The 25,377-nt window shown below is 35.4% G+C and overlaps 1 protein-coding gene and 1 long non-coding RNA gene across 2 annotated transcripts in view; both read left to right on the forward strand.

Moving 5' to 3' along the window:
• NDUFAF2 (NADH:ubiquinone oxidoreductase complex assembly factor 2) overlaps nucleotides 1-25,377 on the forward strand; it is a 157,855-nt gene that overhangs the window by 56,529 nt on the left and 75,949 nt on the right. The window lies entirely within an intron of this gene.
• LOC118499443 lies at nucleotides 8,973-25,142 on the forward strand. Its single transcript, XR_004901923.1, has 3 exons — nucleotides 8,973-9,204; nucleotides 23,732-23,736; nucleotides 25,132-25,142. It is a non-coding gene; the product is annotated as an uncharacterized LOC118499443 (long non-coding RNA).

The following is a 25,377-nucleotide window of genomic DNA, read 5'->3' on the forward strand; positions in this document are numbered from 1 at the left end:
ATACTGTATCAGTTAGAATTTAGGCAAGAGGCAGATGGTATATTCAAATTGGGTAATAAAGGGACTACATAAAGGTGTGCGCAGGGTGTAGGAAAGAAACCAGAGTGGAAGAAACCACCCTGCTGTTAACAATATTGAAAGGCAAACAGGAAGAGAAGAGAAGAGAAGAGAAGAGAAGAGAAGAGAAGAGAGAGAAGAGAAGAGAAGAGAAGAGAAGAGAAGAGAAGAGAAGAGAAGAGAAGAGAAGAGAAGAGAAGAGAAGAGAAGAGAAGAGAAGAGAAGAGAAGAGAAGAGAAGAGAAGAGAAGAGAAGAGAAGAGAAGAGAAGAGAAGAGAAGAGAAGAGAAGAGAAGAGAAGAGAAGAGAAAGAGAAGAGAAGAGAAAAAGGCTAACAGCAGGGAATTGTTATCACTTCAAAGCCTGAAAGGGTGAAGGGAAGAAGTGGTTTCTGGGACCTGGAGTTGTGACCTTGGGCTAAGAGAAACCGCCAGCCCATTTGAGCTTGCAGGGAGTGAGCCAGCAAAATAAATTCTCTGACCTCATTCTCTCTTCCTTGCCTTTAGGTTCCCTCCCTATTATGTGAATTCCAGTGGAAGCTAGAGTGCAAGGGAACCTGTTGATGTACATAATCCATGTTGGTCAGCTTTCTGGAACAGAGGGCAGCAAGGTGAAGACTGGATATGGAATGGCAAATAACATACTATCCTTAAAAAGTTGTTTTTCCTACTTGGAAAATATTTCAGAGGCCCTGTTCATTGCAAAGCTCTAGGTATTATTGGGCATATATAAAGGTAATGGATTTTGCTGTGTATAATATGTTTCCATGTATAATGTGTGCACATGTTTTTGGCCCAGTCTTGCCAGAGAATTTCTTTAATTTAAAATTTTTAATGCAGTGTTTTATTTATTTATATTTAAACACTTGTTTTTTGTATTATAAAGGAATTCTAGCATTATTTATTAACATTATGGTACAAGAAATTTTACATAACATAATTACAAAACACAAGAACAGATACAGAGTATTTCAGGTACTACCATGTGCATCCTTATTTTTCACTCAAAAATTTAGACCAAAAAAGATGCATTATACACAGCAAAATACAGTATATCTTTTCCTTCTAGGACATTGCTCAACTATAAACAAAAACTAAATCCAAAGGCAAGATTCTAGAAGATTTGTGTTCAAGCAGTGATTGAGTGCCACATGGCACATTAAATGAAGTATATTTTGTGTAGTTCAAAAAAAGGAAAAGATTATTCCACTCTTAAATTGTTTGGGAAGGACTTTGTAAAGGACCAGAACTTGAACTTGGTGTGAAGTAATTTTATATACCAGTAGAAAGACTAAGTGTTACATACATATAGCTTGTTCAGAATACAATGAGTGTAGAGTCTAGTTGAAGGTAGAAATTTGTACAAAAGTAAGTGAGAGGTAAGTTTGGAAGTAGTTTGAGGTCAGACTTTCAAAATTAAAGACTTTCTGCAATGTAATAAGTTTGGGAAGTGTGTACTTTTCCACCCTTGACTATAGGTAGTATGTCTTCAGCACATTAAAAGCTCTGAAAAATCTTTCTGTACCAAAACCACTTTTTTGTTAAACTATACTTGGCAAGGAAATCCACCCTCTTCCCCTTTTTTTAAAAAAAAAAACTAAAACATAAAATCTTGTGAAACTGGTATTCTGATGGGGTACTTTAGAGAGATTATTCTGACAGGTTATGCAAGGTGGATTGGTGTGCAGATGATCATTTAGGCAGCTATTGCTACTGCAGTAATACAGGCACAGGGCTAGTCTGAAGTACGGGGTCATATAGGCTGTAAAATATGTACATGTTAGGGGCATTAGGAAAGAAATAACATGACTTGGTGCCTGTTTAAATATGGGTGATAAGAGAAAGGGGAGGGAAAGCCAGAGAGAGAAGTAGAGGTCAGCAATGGCACACACTGATTTTCAGGCCCAAATCTTCTTACTGAGTTTGTTAAACTGCAGTCTATAATGTGCACAAACCATCAAGAATAAAAAATAAAAATATATATATTTGAGAAGAATGAGTGGCAGTACTCAAAAAGCAACATAATGCCTATTCCAAAAATGAGTTTAAAAGAATGTGTCCTGGAAATAATTGTGAATCTCATCACGATGTCAAAATGGATCGTGATTCAGAGACAAGAACAGTATTCTGACCAAACTAAGTTGATAGACCAGACCATTGGGATTATAATACATTGGTCTGTACATAACCAACTCAAACAATATATCTGTTAGTCATACCTATACATTTAGGACTTCTATTACCCACACAAACACAAAAATACTGGCATGGAACTAATTTAAACTAAAAGCCAAATATATCTTGTTTATTTGGGATTCTATTAACAACCTAACTACTAAATTCTTAGTAATAACCTAAGAATTTTGTAAATTTTCATAGCATGTTTCTTAATACCTTCCAAACCAAAATCAGTTAGCCAGCAGTCACTGGCCAAATGTTTGTAGAGCCACATAGTAAAAGAAACTGGTTTTGGACCAAGAGAGAAGTATTATATTAATCTTCTAAAAATTATTTGATAGTAAGGCATAATTAATCATTTAAAATGGGGGAAAACCAGCAACAACTGTGTTACGTCAGTTTTGGGGAGTCGTATAGTTCTTAATTGGTACTCTCTTTGCAGCTGTACCTTTTTTTCCTTTTTTGTTTCATATGCTTTCTGTCATTTGCCCATTTCTCTCTGTGCGTGAGTGCTTTTTTCTTTCTTTTTATATTGTGCTTTTATTTATAGAAGACAAAGTACAATGTGATGCTTCTTCCTTATTACTTGCTAAATCCCTTGTTTATATGCTAAATCCCTATTTTAATATAGTTTTGGGATAAATTTACTGAAAATATTCAGTGCTTATATTTTCAGTTTTGAATTTATTCATATTGTGACAGTAATTGGTAGAAAACTGTTTCTCACAGCTGACAGGCTTTAAAAAAAAAGGCTTGGGGACAAAGCTACCACATGCCAGAGTGCTGAAGACCCATCAGATATTTAAAGAAGTGGCATTTGTACTTGCATTATTTAAGCTACTATTGAAAAAAGAGATGGGAACACACCACATTTGTAGCAAGCATTTTATAGAATTCATTTTCTAAAGAATCATGCTTTTGAAGAAGGTATAACATCTATCAGGCATTTTATAATCACATAAAACCAATACATAATCACTCTTCTAAAAAAGAACTGGAAACCATGAATTCTGTGGCATAAATCTTCTTTAAAAATACAAATACATTTACCTCCTAGAAAATAGTAATTAAGAACAAATTTGAAACCAACATTTCAAACCAAATGTTACTTAATAATTTTATTATTTTCTACCACAGAAATACTACTTGGTAACCAGTGTAAGTAAAGATACGTGTATTTAACCTCTGTTTTGCCAATTAACTTAGATCATTCATTGTCAAACTGTGATTTGTACAGTTTGGTGAACTCTCATGTCTTTAAGACATGAGAATCCCTCAGTGGTGGGATAGCTAGCCTTTCTTTTGCCTTATTGAGTATGGCTATATGTCTGTTCTTTCTGGCAAGTAGGAATAATTATATTTAATATAAATCAAACAGAATCTCACTGGTATCACAAAGAAAACCAGCCTTGCCCTTAATTCAGACAAGATATGCTGCTGCAAACAGAATGGATGAAACAGTAATATAATTTTATTTTGTTATGTTTAATAATACAGAGGTGAAAATTTTGTAGAGCCACTGATACTCATCAAGATGCAACAACTCGTTTGGACTTTGAGGATATTCTATTAAATCATCTCAAATCCAGTGTTGAAATGCAGATTTTTACAACCCCTAACTGAATACTTTAAGAACTTTTAAGTTGCTAAGTTGTTCTTTTTCTCTGACTTTAACCATGATACACAAATTCTAGAATACTTTAAGCTCAGTTTACATAGTGTGACAAGTTTGTTTGGTTTGTTTTTTTCCTTCATACATGGTCAGTATAGTGGATTGAAGTGACCCCAAACAGTTTACATCTGCCTGAAACTTCAGAATGTGGCCTTTTGGAAATAGTGTTTTGCATATGTAATTCATTAAGATAGGGTCCTAGTGGACTGGAGTGAGCCCTAAATCCAATGACCAGTGTTTTATAAGAAGAGGAGAGGATACACAGAGATGAACACAGGGGAGAAGGCCATGTGAAGATGGAGGCAGAGAGTGGATTGGTGCAGCTATGAGCCAAGGAATGCCAGTACCATGAGAAGAGGCAAAGACAATGTCTTCCACAGAGTCTTCAGAGGGAGCCATGGCCGGGCCTGCACCTTGATTTCAGAATTCTAACCTCCAATGAGAGAATACATTTCTGTTGTTTTAAGCTACCCAGTTCACGGACTTTATCGGGGCAACCCCAGGAAACCAAGACAGTATTCTTACGCCTTCTCCCATAAACTTACATGTTACTACTGATTTTTACATGTTTGTTTTATCCACGAAATGGTAGTCCTTGAGGGCAAAACAATGAGGACTCTTTCATAGCAGACACATAATTCAGTTCCCCCAAACATTTATTATCATATAACTGTGTGTACACTCTTATTTTTTAAGGTTCCCAAATGTATTCTTCATTATTTGTATTAAATTTGCATGTTGGTAAGACCAGTATAAAAATACCCGTAAAGAGACAGTTGTAGATAATTACCAGGCTTAGGTTTCTCTGGTTGGCAAAGAGATGCTAGCTGTTATTAGCACTTTTATATCCCATTCGTATGGAAGATATGTTTTGAAGTGAGTTTTAAGTAAGTGAAATTTCTAAAGGGCTTTCAATATGAATTCTTCAGAAAATATTTGGTTTGTTACAATTTTGCTCTAATATGATAGAGCACAGCTGAAAATAATTGCTTAACTATCAAAATTCTGTCCAAAGCCTAGATCATTTATACAGATTAATATTTTAGTAAAAAAAAACTAAAAAATATATAATTGGAAGTAACATGATATTTAAAAATTACATCTAAATAGATACATGAAAATATTTAAATTTTTAAATCTTAAGCAATTGGCTATAGCCTAAATTTCTAAGATGTGAAAAATGGTCATTAATTAATATTCTTATGTCTCAATTTAGGCATACTCTATATTTACTAGTATAATTTTTATCTCTCTTTAATTAGTAAGTAGTTTTAAATTGTCCCTTTGGTTGGGTGGAGGGGCTGGAACGGGAGTAGGGGGGAGAAAACTGTACTTGAACAATGATTGAAATAAAAAAAAAAAAAGAGAAAAAAAAAAATTGTCCCTTTGAATATTTACTCAAGAGTTCAAATATTGCCAGTAGAAGCTCAAATGACTATTTGAGGTAGTTGTAGATTATTTTCATCTGTCCCAGTTTTTTTCATGAATTTTAATATATGAAAATTCTCAGTTTTTGTATATTAAATTCTCACTCTTCCTAGAGAGACTAAGAAATATTAATTGCTTAACTCATTACAGGAAATAGACCAGTATTAGAATAAGGGAATGCTAAATCTAAAGCTTGGCATACTCTGGTTTCCCTTCGGATTGTATAAATCTTTCACCTTTTAAAGCTTGGCAAAGATTTAAATGTACATCTTCTTTAGTTGCATAAACTAATGAATTATAAGCAAAATTTGGCTTATCCAACTAGGTGAGTAAGCATCACTTGTAATGGTTAAATCTTTATATGTCCATGCATTAACACAAATTATCTTCCTAATAAGGAGAAAAGAGTCATTGTTTTCAATTAGTAGAGGAGATTCTTTGCAGACATTTGTTCACCAGATTTCTTAGAAGAAAGTGAACATTTTAAGGGCCACTTGGTAATTATTTTCTGTCTGCTTTTCAACAATGCTCTCACATACCATGAATTCAAATAAAAATCCCTGTGGCAGCCATGGGCAAACCAGATATGCTTCCTGAAGCCTGACAGTTTCCCTGACATATCATATGAGTGAATCATATGGGTAAAATTATCCATAATAAACTCAAATTAAAAATCCAGGTATGAGCAAAAATATTTGTCGCTAATATGCTAGAATATTTTTTAGAAATATATTTGTACTTTTGGACTTAGAGCTATTACAGAACTATTATTCTAAATACCCACATAAGCCCAGTAACCTTGATAGCACTATTTTAACTATAGGAGATTATTTTCCTTTTGTTTCAAATTTGTTGGTCCTTTATAAGCAAATAATTATTATATAATTATAATTTAAATTTCTTTTAAACTCATTAGAGGACCAGTCACATAAATTATTGTAATTTTATTAGTTTTTCGATAACCGTCAGACTACTGACAGCTATCAGCCATTGAACTTGCTGCTCTGCCATTGGGCAGGGTATATCCTAATAGGTCCTGGCCCTATAGGGCAACATAACAAGCATGCAGCTTCATCCCAGATTTTCTGTATTCTGTGACACTGTCTTTCCAAGGAGGGACTGCCTATTGTTGTGAGACTTGATGAAATACACCTCCTATGCAATCCTTTCCTGTCTGAAGCACAAGACCTTCTAGGAATCTCTCAGTTGTCCAACTCTGTCTTCCCAGGGTCTGTCCTTGAGTTCAACTACTGCTGACTTCAAACTTTCCTGTCTACCCTCAATACAGCTGAACTGGGCCACACTTTCCTGTTATGAAGAAGTAGTTCGACAGGCTGCTAGATTAGATGAGCTTGGCTTATCAGATGCACCATTCCATTAAGAACAGAAGCTTGAACACCACTCTGTTTTATGTAGTATGCTCATGTTCTTTTCGCCTTTTGCAAAGGTGTATGCTTTGCAGTGGTTAGAGCCCTTTCTTATCAACCCCTTGGAATTCAAAAGGCAAGCACACTAATGTGGTAATTTCTTACATGGGATTTATATATTTTGTCTGTTATCTTCCTACAATCATGATTTCAGATGAAGGATTTGTATCTTTTAGCTCCAGGTCATTTCTTCAGACAAAATCTCATGTGGCGTACCAGTCAAGAAAACCTAAAAATGAAGCTCTTTGGGTTGAAATGGAGGATTTGATGAAAGAACAAAGGGGTTTCCCTGGAACCTTGTTCCTCCAAAGGCAACACTTGAAATATTTTCATGGAAAGTTTAAGATTTAATTTGACTTCCATTTTTGTGCCCAGAAAAATCAAATTGATAGAAGTAAGGTTCCTTTTGCCTTATTTTTGACAACCTTAGGGAGGAAAGTTGTAGAACTTTTTACTTCATAGGAGGGTAATTTTTATTATCAACAATTTGGATACTTTTGTAATGTGAATTCATTTTTCTTATAAGGGTACTTAACTTACTTTTCTAGTGAAACATAGGACCCTTCTTTTTGATCTTTTAATGTTATTGGGTATATTCCATCCCTATTCTGTTTATTCTGTGGAAACAATTATCTTTGAGGCCTGAATAAATCTAGTATAACCCTACCAAAAGCCATTTACGAATAGGGAGATGGCTTCCCTGTAGGCAGTCTTTTAGGGACAGATGTATTACCTTAAGAAATATTTTTACAAATTTAGTAGTGAAAATCTGGGGGAATTATTACCAATATTTGTACTTGGGATGTCAGCATTGTATTCTTATCTTTTTATCCTTTAATTTTTTTCTAATTACAAAAGTAATACAAAAAACATAACAACTTGCAATTTGAGGTATATTTATATTAGTCAGGATAGGTAGTTGTGCTACAATGGCAGAATAACATGAAATTCTAGTGGATTAACATGACAGGTTTCCTTCTCATTTGCCCACTCCAAGTCAGGGGTGGAGGTGTCAGTTCCACACTGAGACTCAGGCTGATGGAGAGAATCCACCATGTTGTAGCTGCACTATGTAGATCATGTGGTCTCTTCAGATACTTTGGTAGGAAAATACAGCTCAGGACTTTCTTTGTACCAGTAGTTAAATATTTTGGATGTGTTACTTCAGTTCACAACCAATTGCCAGAGGTTCATGTTCAAAGGTACAAGGAGTGGAAAGGAGTACTTAGTAAGGATGAGCAATAGGAATCCCTACCATAGTGTTTTTGCCTATTTTTCTCTGTTTATGCTATTTAGATTTTCACTTAACAAATTAGAATATCTTTTACATTTATATTCTTTATTATCAGTGAGGTTATACATCTTTATTTGCCTATTTATGTTTTTCTCCTATATGAAAACTATTAATGTCCTCTGTCTATAGTTTTATTAGTTTGTTTTCCTTTTTTTTTTGTTCACCCTGTTTGTTTATTAGGGATTTTTATTACTTTGACTTTTATTTGGTTAAACTTTTTTTTCAATTTTTTACTTTGTCTTTGATTTTATTTCATGGTTTTTGGGTTTTTTGCTTCCCAGTTTATATCTATAAAGAAAATTATATAAAACATTTCTTCAAAATTTTGGGGTTTCTTGTCATATATAGAAAGCCTTTTAAACCCAAGATTATTTTTTAAAAATCTACTCATGTCTCTTTATGTCTGAAATATTAAACTTCAAATAATGCATCCCAAGAATATAAGGTCTTGCTTTTCCTAGCCCCCACAGACTGTTTCATGGGTTCCTCTGCACATTTTGACTTCTTTTTAAAAAATTATTGGGGTAATATTGGTTAATAACATTAAATAAGTTTCAAGTGTACAACTTTATAATATGATGTCTGTATGCTCCATTGTGTGCTCCCTATCAGAAGTCCATTCTCTTCCCATCACCTTATATTTGAACCCCTTTACCCTTTTTGTCCTTCCCCTACTTCCTCCTTCCCCCGATAGGAACCATTCTTTGTCTGTACTTTTGAGTCTGTTTTTTCATTTGTTCATTTGTTGCTTTTTATTTTATATCCCACATATGAGTAAAATCATACGGCTCTTGTCCTGTTATGCCTGACTTACTTCATTTAACATGATACTCTCAAGATTCATCCATGTTATTACAGATGGCAATATTTCATCTTTTTATGGCTGAGTAGTATTCCATTGTATATATGTACCACATCTTCTTTATCTAGTCATTCATCAAAGGTCACTTTGGTTGTCTCCATGTCTTGGCCACCATGAATAATGCTACAGTGAACAGAGGGGTACATATATCTTTATGAATAAGTGTTTCAAATTATTTGGGTAGATAACCAAAAACATTTGACTTCTGACAGTTACTATTTAACCATAGTCTCTGACACCCATTTTGCTAAATATTTGGTTGGATAGTGACAGGACATGTGGGAAAGAGTTAACAATTTGGATGTGTATATATTTTGTGAAAGAACCATAATTTACCACAATTCAGGATCACCTGGTGGCTAAGCAATTTATAAAACCAAAATGAAGTGAGCATGCCCCTGGTATGTCTGGCAATTAAACCATCCATACTCACCCCATGCTTTGTGGATTGAGGGTAGGTAGCATGATGGTCTTCTTTATTCTGTTTTGCACTTTAATTGTACCCCAGAGAAGGGAGGAAACCCCCATGCCAGGGAAGATAATAGCACTGGCAATGATGCTTTGCCCTAAACTGCATTTATTTCCCCTCCCCCACCTCCACAATGATTTCCCCTTTAATTTTTCTACCAACTTTTCCAAGATATTCTTTTGATCCTGACGGAACTACAGATTTCCAGGCATAAGTATGACTGCCCTACAGGATGCCAGGCTAGCCCAAACTTCAAGAGTATCAGGTCTTCCCCTTGTACACCCATCCTCTACAACATCAAAACTGCCTGTTTAAACATAATCTTATGCTCCATGGTGAAAACCTGATGTATGAGGGCCCTTCTGCTCACACCAGCCTCACAGCACCATAGGAAGAGCACTGCAAGTATTACAAACATGTGTGTTGGTTTTGTTTTGATGCCTCATGTGATATCTGATTGTTATCTCTTTAAGTTCAACATTTTAAAAAATCTTTATTTGGTTTGTAGTATGACTTTATAATCAACCAACAGACTAGTTTATAGTTATAGCTAATACATGTACTAGTTTATAGTTATAGCTAAGTTCTGAACATTATTCTTAGCACTTTACATATAGCAAATGTTATCCTATGATCATATTTTATCTTATTATTCCTATTTCACAGACAGGGAAACTAAGGCACAGGGAAGTTAAATAATATTAAAGAATATAAACTAGCAAATTTCAGAACCAAGTGGTCTGCCTCCAGAGTCAGTGTTCTTAACCAGTTGCCTATGCATTAGGAAAAAAACCATTTATTCAACTTTTTTTTTTTAGCTTAGCTGGTATCAAGGCACTGTACAGTAATCTTAGCTATTTGTAGAGACCTGTGAAGTTAGACACTGAGATAAGGTTTGACCTCAGCAATTTCTGAACCAACTCATGATTTGCAACTAGGTACACACTGCCTGTGGACTTCAGTATGTAGCAGTCATTTTCCTCTCTTCTTTCTGATGTTTCATGTTGTGTAAACCATGATGCAAATCTTATCTTTGTCAGGTAGGATTATAACTTGTCACAGAGCCCACAACCTAAAAAAAGAATCAACCCAACTATTCCCAGAAAAATACCTCATCCCAGTAATGTTTCCTACTGAGATGTTAAGGTCAGGAAAAATAAAAGGAGTAAAATGGAGTGTGTGGTATTGTGTATGCCCAGAGCCCACTGAAATGGCATTTATGTAAGCGTGTCTACTGTCACAATGGTGAAAAGAGAACCTTTCTAGTCTTCTATCAGTGATTTTACAGTCCTTATTTCATAGCAGATGGAATGAAAGAACAAAGAAAGCTTACTTCCAAAGCAATTTATTAAACATGAAGTGAAAAAATCAAGATAGACTTGTTTCTTTTCATATTTTCTTCTTCAAAATTGCTTTCTTATTACTGACAAATGAATTCATTTCTCTTTCATATCACACATTTAAATGTGTTTCTGAATAAGACCCAATGTCTAATATTTTTTTAAACTTCTAAAAAGTTTAAAAATTTATTCCCTTGGCTGTTTCTTCCTTTTACAATTTGGAGACTTTTGAAATTACATTTGGGTGGATTTTACTGACAAGCTATGTTTGCTTGTTTATCCATTTTAAATCAGGAAAAAACATAAATATTCTTATTATTTCTTGCCAAATATTTCAGTTGTCAAATTATTTTTCTACCTTGGGGTTAGTGCTTACTCAGTTAAGCTTTTTGAAAAGGCATTTGAGTTTAAAGTGTGTATGCTTTTTAATCAGATAGGATACCTTGCACTATTTCAAAGGCATGGACAGTTTTTATTTTTATATGAAGTGAAGAAAGAGGTATTAGAATTATCAAATTAAGATTTTTGTTGGATAGCAAGTTTGCCTAAGGATAGGGGTAACAGAAATGTTTAATCAATTGTACTGAGAGGTTAGTGTTGTCAAAAGTTCCCTCCCAGGCAACTCTCTTCAAGGCATTACACCTGGGCTAGTCACCTTATTTCCCAGTCTCAGCAAAATTGATGTTAATTCTAACACTTGAATAAGAATTCTTCGTATAATCCTTGTGGTTTTTTTCTTGAAGATTGTGGTGGAGAAGTGTCATTCCTCATTTTTGTGTGTGTGTGATTCAGACATTACTCATCCTTTTTCTAGAAGCAAGCAGACAGTGCAAAGTATCATCCTCGAGATGTAAGAATACCAAAGTTCTGATCAGAGTGGATTAAGATGAGTGCTTTGAGAGGAGAGGGATGTCTGGAGAACATAAACAATCAGGTTCACCTTTCCAGGATTTGTGGCTGTGTCTCAAGTTGCTTTTGTACAACATGCAAGGTAAATTTATCCACCTCTGTTATCTCTCTGTGGGGGCCAAGGTAACACACACACACACACACACACACACATAAAGTTAAGTATTTGGATTTATATGAAAGTTTTATATTCTGTATTGTGCATTGTCTTTTTAGACATAATATATGTAGAAAGGATTTTTAATTTGGCAGTTTTAAAGATCAAATATATCCCTTTGGATTATTGCCTCTAGGTATATACTGAGCCAATATATTCATGTAACCTTTTATTTAAAAAGGTACCACGAGAGGACATAGTGATTTTTTTATAAGTTCAGTCTCGCTTGGTGCAAGAGTCCCCTTTTATTAGGATTTTTTTTTAAAAAATCACTTCCAGGTAAAAGTTGTTTTTAGCTCAAGTAATTTAGGATATCCTCAAGTGCTCACTTGATCAGGGCTAGCTGTGCTGCTGACAAGAAGTACTCAGTATACACAAACCTACATTTTTGTCACGTAAAGCAGTTTAACTGTTTTGGTTTATACCACAGGGTAGCAGAAAATGTGCATTCACATTTTCTCTAGCAACTAATTATGTGATCTTGACCCAAGTTTATCTTCATCTATAAAATGTGAATAATATTAAGCTTCAAAGTGAAGATTAAAAGGAATAACTAAGAAAAGCACCTAGTACCATCCTTAAGCCTATATCCAATTGATCCTAAAGTTTAACCTGTTTCACTTTATGAACTTCTCTCTGGAATACTGCAGTAGTCTAATATTCCAATCCTGCTTTTTTCTAATTATCCTCAATGATACCACCCAAGTGATTCCCTAAAAACAAAGCTTTGAACCCATTACTCTGCTGTGTTATTAAATTTGCCAGAGACTCCCTGTTGTCTCAAGGGAAAAGTCCAAGCTCCTTGTCTTGACATGATTTGATTCCAGTCCCTCTTTGACCTCTTTGATTTACAGGCCTGATAACCGAGTTTGCTAAGTGAGAGGAGCCCCAAGTCATAGGCTTGTTGCCTTTTATACATAATTTTAGTTTGTGGTGTTGATGGTTGTGGTAAGGTTTATCAGCTCACAATCTTATGTCATCTTGTTACCATAAAATACTTTTCATGCAGCACCACATTTTAAAACTAGTTCTTTTAGAATCTTACTCCATCCTTTCTTGTCAGGCTTACATGAGGTTCAGTGCAGTCTCCTGCCCATGACCAGCCACAACTCCTCATGCTTTATCCCTTGTCTTTGGGATTCTTTATGTGTCAAATGTATATATGAGGATTTTTTAGAAACTGAGGTAAAATTCATATAACATAAAATTAACCATTTAAAAGTATACAATACAGGTATGCCTCGTTTTATTGTGCTTCTCTTTATTGTGCTTCACAGATAATGGGTTTTTTTTCTTACAAATTGAAGGTAAGACCCTCCACCAGGAAAAACATTATGACCTAATGAAGGCTCAGAGGATGGTTAGCATTTTTATCAAAGTACTTTTTAATTGCATTATATACATTGTCTTTTTATTTTTATTTTTAAAAATTAATTTATTTTTATTGTATTTTTCCATTAGCATGTACATTGCCTTTTTAGACAATGCTATTGCACACTTACTAGACTCCATTATAGTGTAAACATAACTTTCATATGCACTGGGAAACAAAAAATTATTTGTGTGGCTCACTTTATTATGATATTTACTTTATTGCCATGGTCTGGAACTGAACCTGTGATATCTCTGAGGTGTGCCTTTCAGTGGCATTTAGTACATTCACATAGTAGTGCAACCAGCACCTCTGCCTAATTCCACATTTTATGAGGATGTGTTTTAAACCTAGTGTATAATGTCTTTGAACGATAAGAAGTGAGTTTCTATCTATTGATTTTTAGGAGCTCTACGAAATGGCTTGATGACTAACTATTATAATAGGATCTCTCAAGTTTCCTTTCAGTTCTAATTTTGTTATTTTAATGTTACATGTGGCAATTTGGAGATACAGTAAATGCTACCTAAACATTCTCATGTCATCAAGCATTAATTCTTTCCATTTTCCCAGTTTAGAATATTATCTAAAACAATTAGAAGAAGTTGTGTTTATACCTAAGGAATTTGCAATTCACTTGGAGAACAAGATACAGTTGAAATATGTAGAAAAACATACTTACTTGTTCTTTCTGTGGTAACCCCCAGACATTTTAAATGCCCACTCATTTCCTTTTAGAGGACTCTCACTAATTACCAAAAGTTGAAGAATTGTTAAAACAGGGTTAAAAAAACTGTAAGTTTATATATATACACACAAATACACATGTATATGTATATATGTACACATATATATGTATAGTTGTGGTAAAGTGCACTTCATAAAAAATTTACCAATTTAACTATCTGAAAATGTATACTGCACAGTAGTATTAAGAACATTCATATTATTGTGCAGCCAATCTCCAAAACTCTTTTCAGCTTAGAAAACAATCTCTACACCCATTAAACAACAAGTTTGCATTCCTCTCCTATTCCCTCAATGCCCGGCAGCCACCATTCTGTTTTCTCTTTCTATGAATTTGATTTCTGTAGATACCTCATGTAAGTGGAAATCATATAGTATTTGTCTTTTTTGTGACTGGCTTATTTTATTTACCATAATGGTATCAGAGTTCTTCTATGTTGTGGCATGTGTCAGAAGAGCCTTCCTTTTTAAGTCAAATAGTATTCCATTGTATCTATAAACCACATTTTGTTTATCCATTTACCCATTGGGTTATCTCTACTTTTTGACTATAATAATACTGCTATGAACATGGGTGCACAGATATTTCTTCAAGACCCTGCTTTCAATTATTTTGTTTACGTGTCCAGAAGTAGAATTGCTGGATCATAGGGTAATTCTGTTTTTTAATTTTTTTGAGGACCACCATACTGTGGCACACCATTTTACATTCCTACCTACAGTGCATAAGGGGTCTAGTTTGTTTATATCCCTGCCAATATATTTTCTGCTTATTTTTAGGGGGATGGGAGGGTTTGATAGTAGCTACCCTAAGTAGTGTGTGGTATAGTAGTATATGTTAAATCAAACTCTAACACAGATCATTTTGATGGGATGTACAATCTCGTTTAGAGATTATAGCAAAAGTCTAAATTTGAATACTATGCCAATTGACCCTTTTCTTTTCCAGTACCCTAAATGACAGTGCTTGAGTAAGGCTTATAACAGCTTGAAAAGTCAGGAAAATCTGCCTGGAAATTAGACCAGAACAAAACCCAAGAAAATCTCCTTGAAGTAGTGTGAAAAAATAAATAAATCACAAAATATATGCACTTTGAGCATTATACAGAATGCAGCTGTCCTCAGAGCAGAGCTGCTGGCTTGATGTAGTGTGCAGAAATATATCAGGGATTTAGTGAGCTCAATAATACTCTTTTCACTGCCAGTTCCTGTCCCTCCACCCCGAGTTTGTACAAATAAAGGATTCATGGGGGTGGAAAGCTGATATACAGTAGTTAGAAGCAGTAACACTGATTGGCAATAAGAAATAACTAAGTTACTATAATGTACTGAGATTGTTTAAAAGTCAAATGATCTCAGTAGGACCTATATATGTTAAGGTGCAGTATAGTATGCTTTATTTATAATTAGCTTGAGATTCAAAGAGAAAGTAAGCACTGAATGGTGTTTAATTTATTTAGGCCAAAACAAAACAAAACAAAAAAACAAATAAGCAAACAAAAAAAACCCTAAAGCATTTTTAAATTATTTTTATAAAAATGATCAGTCTGGAAAATTTTTGCTTTTCAAGGAATTGGCTTCATTTATCTAAAAATGCTATCATGTGGATTAACCAATTTTTAACATATTTGAGTGCCCAGAAATAGTTTCACCATCTTTTCTATATAAAATCCAATCGTCCTTTTAATTTTCCATTTTATGGACTGATTCTTCTAATCTCTGTTTTCTTCCTCCTTTGGCTGCCTAATTCTGATACGATAGGTATCTCTTACAGAAAATTTCCCATTTTTTTCCTCTACATTTCTGGGTTCTTTATTTTTTTTCCCTGTGTCGTATCATAGCATACAGCATTTTCTCTATTATATTTATCTCTCTACATTGTAGTCAATCTGTGTTCTTAATCATCTGACTCCTTAGATCACTAGTATGACTCAGATCAGTAACAGCCAGAGATAAAGTTGTTGCTGTCATGCTGGGGACAGTACGTAACGTGCATTGTGGTATGCCCCTGGAATGAGAGGCCACTGGATTGTCTGCTACGAGTCATTGTGAAAAAAAAAACATATTGGGACCCTTGAACCATACTATGAGCTATCTGAGCATTCTTTCTCATTCTCCTATATATGTGTATTGTATATAGCATTGTTGTATTTTTATTTATTTTGAGTAAACACTGAGATGAAGAATTTTTGCTTTTTAAGAAAAATATTTGCTTTTCAGAATTTTAAATTTTGTATACAAAGAGTGATAGAGTTTCTGATACAATAAACCTATGTTGTAATATCATTCTCTTCCTTCTTCCAGAAGAAACATGAGATTGAGGGCTGACAGATAGAGGTATAAAATTTCAGTGAAAGGAGAAAGCAAATCAAAGTGAGGGATAAGTGGAGCCAGATATGAGCTCTAATGTAAACACTGATTACCTGCACATTTTCTAAGAGTGAGCCACAAATGCAACTCTAATTAAGTGTTATAGCAGCCAACTCAAAAAGGACAACCTTACTGTCAGAAATTCACAATGGCTATGAGATCAATTATCTAAACAATTATTTTGTAGGAGTATGAATATTGTTTATAAAAATAAAAATAGCTTCATTTTGTTTTTATCTTTTTTTAATACAGATCTTTTTTTAAAAAGATTTTATTTATTTATTTTTAGAGAGGGAAAGGGAGGGAACTAAACATCAATGTATGGTTGCCTCTCATGCACCTCCTACTGGGGGTCTGGCCCACAATCCAGGCATGTGCCCTGACTGGGAATTGAACCAGTGACCCTTTGGTTCACAGGCACGCTCTCAATCCACTGAGCTACACCAGCCAGGGCTGCTTTTATTCTTTAAAAAAAGATTTTTGTTTTTAAGAAATCAACCAATAAAGAAAATACAAAATTTCATGCTGTTACGCCACTAGAGATAACTTGTGGCCATACTCCTAAGTTCCTTGGTAGTTAGTCCAAAAAAAGAAACAATTGGTTTTATAATTTATACTGGCTAATTTACATTCCCAACAGTGTAACAGCCTGTTAAATTTTAAAATATATTTTATTGATTATGCTATTACAGTTGTCCCATTACCCCCTTCATTCCCCTCCACCCTGCACATCCTCTCCTACCCACATTCCCCACCTTTAGTTCATGTCCACGTGTCATAAGTTCTTTAGCTTCTACATTTCCCATACTATTCTTGCCCTCCCCCTGTCTATTTTCTACCTACCATCAATGCTACTTATTCTCCGTACCTTTTCCCCCCTCTCCCTTCCTCCCATTCCCTAATTGCTAACCCTCCATGTGTTCTCCATTTCTGTGGTTCTATTTCTGTTCTAGTTGTTTACTTAGTTTGTTTTTGTTTTTATTTAAGGTGTGGTTATTAATAATTTTGAGTTTCCTGTCATTTTACTATCCATGTTTTTTATCTTCTTTTCCTTAGATAAGTCCCATTAACATTTCATAAAATAAGGGCTTGGTGATGAGGAACTCCTTTAATTTGACCTTATGCTGAGAAGCACTTTATCTGCCCTCCCATTCTAAATTAAAGCTTTGCTGGATAGAGCAATCTTGTGTGTAGGTCCTTGCCTTTTGTGACTTGGAATACTTCTTTCCAGCCCCTTCTTGCCTGCAAGGTCTCTTTTGAGAAATCAGCTGACAGTCTGATGGGAACTCCTTTGTAGGTTACTGTCTCCTTATCTCTTGCTGCTTCTAGGATTCTTTCCTTCATTTTACCTAATGTAATTATGATGTGCCTTGGTGTGTTCCTCCTTGGGTCCAACCTCTTTGGGACTCTCTGAGCTTCCTGGACTTCCTGGAAGTCTATTTCCTTTGCCAGATTGGGGAAGTTCTCCTTTATTATTTGTTCAAATAAGTTTTCCACGTGTTGCTCTTCCTCTTCCCCTTCCGGTACCCCTATAATTCAGATGTTGGAATGTTTAAAGATGTCCTGGAGGTTCCTAAGCCTCTCCTCATTTTTTTGAATTCTTATTTTCTCATTCTTTTCTCATTTTATATTGTTTTTTTCCTTCTGGTCCACTCCATTGATGTGAGACCCAGCTTTCTTTCCATCAGTATTGGTTCCCTGTGCATTTTTCTTCATTTCATTTATTGTAGCCTTCATTTTTTCATCTAATTTGCGACCAAATTCAACCAATTCTGTGAGCATCCTGATCACCAGTGCTTTGAACTGTGCATCTGGTAGGCTGGCTATCTCTTGGTCACTTAGTTGTATTTGCTGTGGAGCTTTGATCTGTTCTTCCATTTGGGCCATTTTTGTGTGTGTGTGTGTGTGTGTTGTCGCACCTGTTACGTATGAGGGGCGGAGCCTTAGGTGTTCACCAGGGCAGGGCAACCCAGTCACTGGATTGTGATGTTGTATGTGGGGGTGGGGCCCAAGAGAGAACATGGCGCTCGCTGTACTCTCCATCAGACTTCAGTTTCTTCCCCCGCTTCCCCCAAGCAAACTGGGCCTTTCTGGTGCTAATTCCCGTGTGAGTGGGCTTGTGCACGTCCTAGGACACTCATGGATCTCTTCAACAAACTCTCCTGTGAGGCTGGGAGTCTCTCCCTGTGCCTCAACCCCCACAGGTGTTTTCAATCAGTGCCCTGGGGCTCTAATTGCTGGTGCTGGGGCTCTGGGTTGCTTGCAGTGCCTTGCCTCACAAACGCCACCTTGTTGGGTCTGTCGGTTGCCACCCTGCGCCCCGGGGTCTGCCAGCTGCTGCCTGAGCACCCAGGATCCACCCGCTGTGGTCTTGTGTGCCCAGGATGCCTTATGCACCCAGTGCCACCACTTCTTGTGCCTCGACCCCTCTCTACCCGGCTGCCCAACTCCGCCCCTCCTACCGATCTAGATGAACATGTCTATTTTAACTCCTTGGTTGTCCAACTTCCATATAGTTCAATTTTCTGTCAGTTCTGGTTGTTATTGTGTTTCTAAATTGTTGTTGTCCCTGTCTTGGTTGTGTGAGGAGGCGCAGTGTGTCTACCTATGCCTCCACCTTGTCTGGAAGTCACAGTCTATTAATTTTCTCGCGCCCTCAATAATACTGTTTTAGTGTTATTAATCTTCCCTAATCCTAAAAGGAAAAAAACATGCTTGGTATTTTTCTGTTATCCTTAGTACTGATATCTGTTGTGACTTTCTCCCACTGTATGTAAATATTAGCAGATATATGATGTTAGTGAACAAGTTTTTAACAAAATCTTTTGATAGATTGGACGCATTTTTTTCTGGAGTATTTCTTCAAATTGCTCTGAAATATGGGTAATGGTATTTCACCAGGTTTTTAATTTAAAAAAATAACAATTTTTCTGCCCTGGTTGGTGTGGCTCAGTGGATTGAGGGCCAGCCTGTGAATCAAGGGGTCACTGGTTTGATTCCCATTTAGGGTACATGCCTGGATTGTGGGCTGGGTCCCCAGTGCGGGGTGCACAAGAGACAACCACACATTGATGTTTTTCTTCCTCTCTTTCTCCCTCCCTTATCCTCTGTCCAAAGATAAATAAATAAAATCTTTTAAAAAAAGTTTTTCTGTGAGACTCAGTGTGATACGATCTGGTGTTCAGTTTCTTTGTTGATTTGCCTTTATCCAAGGATATATTTGTAGTCCAGTAGCTTTCCATCCAAATCCATGTTTTTGGCTTTTCTGGACATATAACTAGACCACATTTACCAGCTTCCTTTAAGGTAGGTGTGGTTATATGACTAAGTTTTCTCCAGTGCATTGTAAGTGGAAGTGATATGAGTCACTTCCTGGCCTGGCCAATAAAAATCTCCATATGTGTTTCTCAGCGCTTTTTCTTTTTCCTGGCTGAATGAAATGACAGTGTTCACAGAAACCTTGGAAGGCTTGACAATGGCTGAACAGCCATTAGCCTGGGTCCTTAAATGACTTTGGAAAGAACTGGCCTACCTGAACATCCATCCAGGACTGTTACATAACAAAGAAATATAATTCTTATCATTTAAGCTACTTATTTTTTAGAGCCTATTTGTTACTGCAACTTAGCCTACATACAAAAACTAATACAGTATTTTAGAAAACATAACAATAGAAAATGAACTAAATTCAAGTGTTTAATATTAAAGAGGGTATTATATTATTATAATATTAACATTAAGAGGATATGTTCTCTCTTGCACATCTCCACCCTCCTCTGATTTGGCTTCATTCATGGATAGGTTTTCTTTACAATGTAGGATAGGTGGCCCCAGCAGTTCTAGGTTTTTATGGTCTTTATATCTCATGATCATAGAGGTTAAGAGTATTTCCTGGAAGCTCCAGCAAAGGTTCTGGGAAAATGCTGATTGTCCAGCTGAGGTCATGTGCCCATTCTTGAAAAAAATTTTGTGGTTAAAGGGGTACAAGACTATGCTTAAACTTGGTTTTGAGACCTACTTCTAGACAGAGGGGTGGCAGCACTGGCCAAACTCAATGGATAGGCTGGGTCAAAAGGAACTGGAATAATGAATGCTCCCGAAAGGAAGGATTTCTAAACAATAAAGAATAGACATCAGACTATGGTATGGTTAAAGAGGTTTTTCTATTAATGTAGGCATGAAACAAGAAGACCCTGGAGGAGGGCTGTGATGTAAATGTGAAATAAAAGGGACAAATCCAAGAAACATTAATATATTTTTTGTTGTTGAACATTTGCCTTGTTGGGGAGTGGAACAATAGTAAAATCAGTTGAAGCTGTTTAAAACAATTTTTTAAATTTCAATTGTGATAACTAACTTAACCATAAAAATGTAGTATAACATATATTCATACTGTAAAAACAACTGAACTTTTTAAATTAGGAAATGAGTAAAATAATAGAACTATCAAAAGATTTGGAAGGAAAAGCACTTGGGGCTCAGGAGAGGTGAATGTCATAACTATTAGTTAAAAGGCCATTCCTTAGGTTTCCAAGTCCTGGGAAGCCAATAAAATAGTGTTGAGCAGGTGATTTGCAAAGCAGGAATATAGCTAACAGTGAAGAGAAGGTCATATACCTGGGCAGTTGACACCAGCCTTTGGCCACAAACAGGTCTCAGTAGACCATGGGATCAGTAGAAGGGAGTTAGAGTCTGTCTTTCTACCAGGAATAGGCTTTGTCTAGGCAGGTGAGAACAGTTATGGTTAAAATGTATGAGGCAGTGGCAGTCTTCTCCTGCCTATAAGAAATTGGACTCAAATCAGAATTTAAAAAGCAGTTTCTAGAACTGAGCTATGAGACAAAGGCCAAGGAACAAAAACCCATTGCTACTCGATTGGTGCTAACAATGAAAGTGACTTCACATTGACTAGCTGCTTTGGGGTATCTTACATCTTTCCCCCACAAAATTCACACAGAAGGGACCTTGAAGGGCATACCATAAAGATAGGACATTTTTCAGGGACTTATTACAGTAAGATGTAGAACTCTGTAACAGAAGTGTAAGGACATGCAAGTAGAGCATTGCTTTAAACAAAAATTCACGATTGGAACTTATTGAGCGGTTGCAGTTATAGACATAATCCTGGAAGTTTTTTTCACAGAGATAAAAATTTAAATAATGGGACCTATTCACTTCTGTATCATTGGTGTAACTTTAATGAACCACTGCAAAGTAGCAATGGAGCTCATCACTGTTATCAATAAACATTTTAGTGTTCTATTACATGTAATGCAAGGTTCAAATTATGCAGGACAGGCAGATGTCCATCCTCTGAAGAGGAGATGAAAATATATGCAATATTGCTTTATATAGCAGTCTATTTCTTTATTTGCCTTGGATACTACAGTGAAAGACTTAAAGCTTTTTATATGTTTTAGTAATATAGCAGTTCCCAATCTAAAATTGATTTGAATTCTGAAAGTTCTATGTAAGCATTTTGTTTAAATTCAACACATTTTTTTCATAGGAACTGTAATAAATGGTAGTTTAATTTCCAGAATAATTTTCAAATCCCTTTTAATCACCTGAAATTAGATTCAGGTGAATCCAATTCACCTGAATTTCTGTACATTAGAAAAAACATTGTTTAGCAATGGAATCAAGAGAGATGCAATAACTCTATAGGTTATTGTAGGAGAGATGAAGGAGAAAAAAGATTATATGCATATGTATACACACACACATATATATACATACATATGAAAAATATTTTTTCAAGTGGGTTTAACTCAGCTGAAAAGTTTTTCAAGTAGGTTTAATAAAATGCAGAAGAAAAGAAGTGTCCAAATGATATATTGGTCTTCCTTAGGCATGGAAGCAGATGCTATTTTGGGTTATTGCAATACCTCTGGTAGCCAATAGGTGGTGATATTGCCACACAATAGGTAGGTTGCTTATGGGTGCTAAGGGAAAGGGAGGATGTGGGAAACTAGCAAAGTGCTTTTAAAGTGGGTTATTAAAAGGAGGGGTGGGGGTCAGTGTGAACCTGATTATATGTTGATGATGTTGACACATCAGGTTTGTAGCATAGGAGGTGACTATACTAGTTCATTTTCTTAAATTTCCGTGTGAAATTTAGATATAATTCAAAGCACAACTTTTCACATCCATAACATTTTCTTTGAGCTTTAGTTTATTCAATTATAAAAATGAAGATTATTGTGGGAATTAAACAAGAAAATAAAAAGTGTCTAATGAGTACCATACATATAATTGTTGCTTATTAAGTATGAATCTGCTTACCTAAATGAGTCAGGTAACATTGATTAATAAACTATGTTAACATAATTGATACGTTGCTAAATTAGACTAAATTGTATGATCTCTGGACCATGGAAAAATTATAAAGAAATAGCAAGAAGTAGGAAAAATGTTCACCATTATCATTTATTACTAAGAGTAAAGAATGTTTCAAGTCCAATTACTTGATTCTTTTGTAGTTAAGTATCCTGATATGCATTACCAGTATACCCTTGAGTAGAGGCAGTCTTCACTTTTATGTGTGTTTCTGGAGACACCCATCTTCAAGTAATATTAGCATCTTACAGATCTTTGCTGTTTATGACTGTAGTCTTTACCTTTTCCACATCAATGGAAAATAAGGAATGCATAGGTAGAAGTAGCAGGAAGAATTGTCTTTATTGCAATCTTGACAAGCAAAATGGGACCAACCTTCCCCTTTCATGCTCCCACAGCCTTACTTTTGGTGAAATTACAATTTATTAACTAGCATGTCTTTATACCAGTGAACTAGAATAGAGGACAAAGGTAAAATTTATGTCATCCAGTTTAATTAGTTATTAGCCACGTAAAATTTTGTTATGAAGAAAGTTTAAGTTATTGACTAAAATAATGGGATGCTATCAATAAATTGTTCTTGCTAGAATTTTCTTTCCTATCTTTTACTGCTTGTGGTTGGCTTCCGGCTACATCAATCTCTTCCCCTTCGTGAGAACCTCTAGGTCTAGTGAAGGTATGCTTCCTTGAAGACCTGTGAACCGAAGATTTGTTTTCCCTCTCTGCTACTCAGACTTCTTTGTATTGTCCTAAGGACTTCTTGCTCCATAGTGAGAGAATGATTTCTCAGTGAACTCATCCTGTCTAAACACTAGAAGGAGAGCCTTAAGTCTGGCTCCTGCTTTAAATCATAGCTCCACAACTGAGGTAGACCTTATGTCTCCTTGGGGTATGGAACTGCATACCCCAAGAGTTTGTGACAATGTTCTTGATTAACTACATGAAAGATATAAAGTATGGAAACAAGCAAAGTGTACGATGGGCTTTCTGCCATTCACAAGATCTTGGTTTTCTTTGAGAAACAGCATATGTTTGTGGATGAAATGATTTTCATGGGGCTCATTAGAGCTCTAGGAGTGTGAGGAGGTTGCCTCCAGGGAAAGGGAGGGGAGGAAAGGTGATTGGTACTCTGGACCCCACTGTCTTAACTAGAGAATCTCTGCTTAGAACAGTTTCATATTTCAATCTCTACTGAAGATATTTTGAAAGAAAAGATTTTCAATATTATTGACACCTCATCCTCTTACCAACTTAGCCTGATTTTTATGCTAAGGAATCTGGTCTGTAAATACTAGTTCCTATTAAGTTGATGAATATCACATTTCATTAGATGAGTATGTGGTCTCTTTCTATATCAGAAAATATTCCTATTCATTATGATAAGTAGTATCTGATATAACCTAAATGAGGTAGATTGATAAAGGGTGCAGTACTCGACTTTTTTATTTTATGATCTTTGATAAATTATCAAGTGTTACTTGATTTCTATGAAACTATTTAGATCTAGAAGTAAGTCAAATAATTAGTCATCTTCTACATTTCAAATCTGAAATGGGGACTACCCCAAGCTTGGGGACTATCCCAAGCTTTATAAGTAATAATTTAATAATTGTCTAAATTCTAGGAATATTTGCCACTATTTTTAAATTAATTTCTTCAGTTTCTCTCTTTACCTCTCTATTGACAGCCCCAGTGTTCAAGTTATACTCTCAAAGTGAAAATCAACTAATTATATTGATTTATACCACACTATGAGTGTATGCTAATTTTGACAGGAGAAAATATTCCTTTTTATATTAAGCGTATACCAGGTTGGAATTTGCTTGCTTTAGTTAGCAAATATGGCCATAAAATGAAGATTTTTCAACATTATAAATAGCCTCATTGTAAAAATCTTTTATTTTTATTTATTGATTTTTGGAGAGAGAGGGGGGGGGGGATTAAGAAAAGTGGGAGGGAGAAACATCAAAAGATGTTCTACTTATTTACACACTCATTGGTTGATTCTTGTATGTGCCCTGACTGGGGATGGAACCAGCAACCTTGGCATATCCAGACAACGCTCTAACCAACTGAACTAACCAGCCAGGGTGTAAAGCATTTTTTTAAAACCTGAAATTTCCATATGGTGTATCTGAAGGCCCATTTAAGTTGGCTAACAAGAATTTAATCTCCCCTTTTTGTCTCAGTTTTTATGCATATTTAAGACATTTTAACTCATCTATCGTGATTCAGGTGTAGTCATAGTAGAATCACTTAATGTTAGTTTCTTGTGTTATTTTGTCAAATGCTAAAATTCTCAATTATTCTCAATTAATGTACTTTATACATTGGAGATAATTTAGCTTTATAAGGAATTATACAATGTATCTGACTTTTAAATTGGAGTAAAAGTCTGTTTATTGCTTAAAATATTGTAGAATGTATTAGATGAATAAAATAATTTTAAATACTGATTTTCTATACAGCAATCAAAACCTAAAGTGGCTGCTTCCCTTTCAGTCTGTCAGAGTGAACACATTATTACATGGACCAAATAGTCATGAATCCATCATCTGAGTTTTCCCTTTTAATGGTTACCTGCTTTTGGGGGCAGGGGTGTGTGTGATTACCACTACATGCAGTCCAAGGATCAACAATTCTTTGTTGTTTGGAAAATAAGTGATTTTTGTATAACATTCAAGTGTTTTTCTTCTTTATTTTAGAAAGTGTAACTATTTTCAGTGTTTGATGCCCACAGTAATGGAAAGGAAGTAAA

This window comes from Phyllostomus discolor, chromosome 3, assembly GCF_004126475.2.
Source record: "Phyllostomus discolor isolate MPI-MPIP mPhyDis1 chromosome 3, mPhyDis1.pri.v3, whole genome shotgun sequence".
NCBI lineage: Eukaryota > Metazoa > Chordata > Mammalia > Chiroptera > Phyllostomidae > Phyllostomus > Phyllostomus discolor.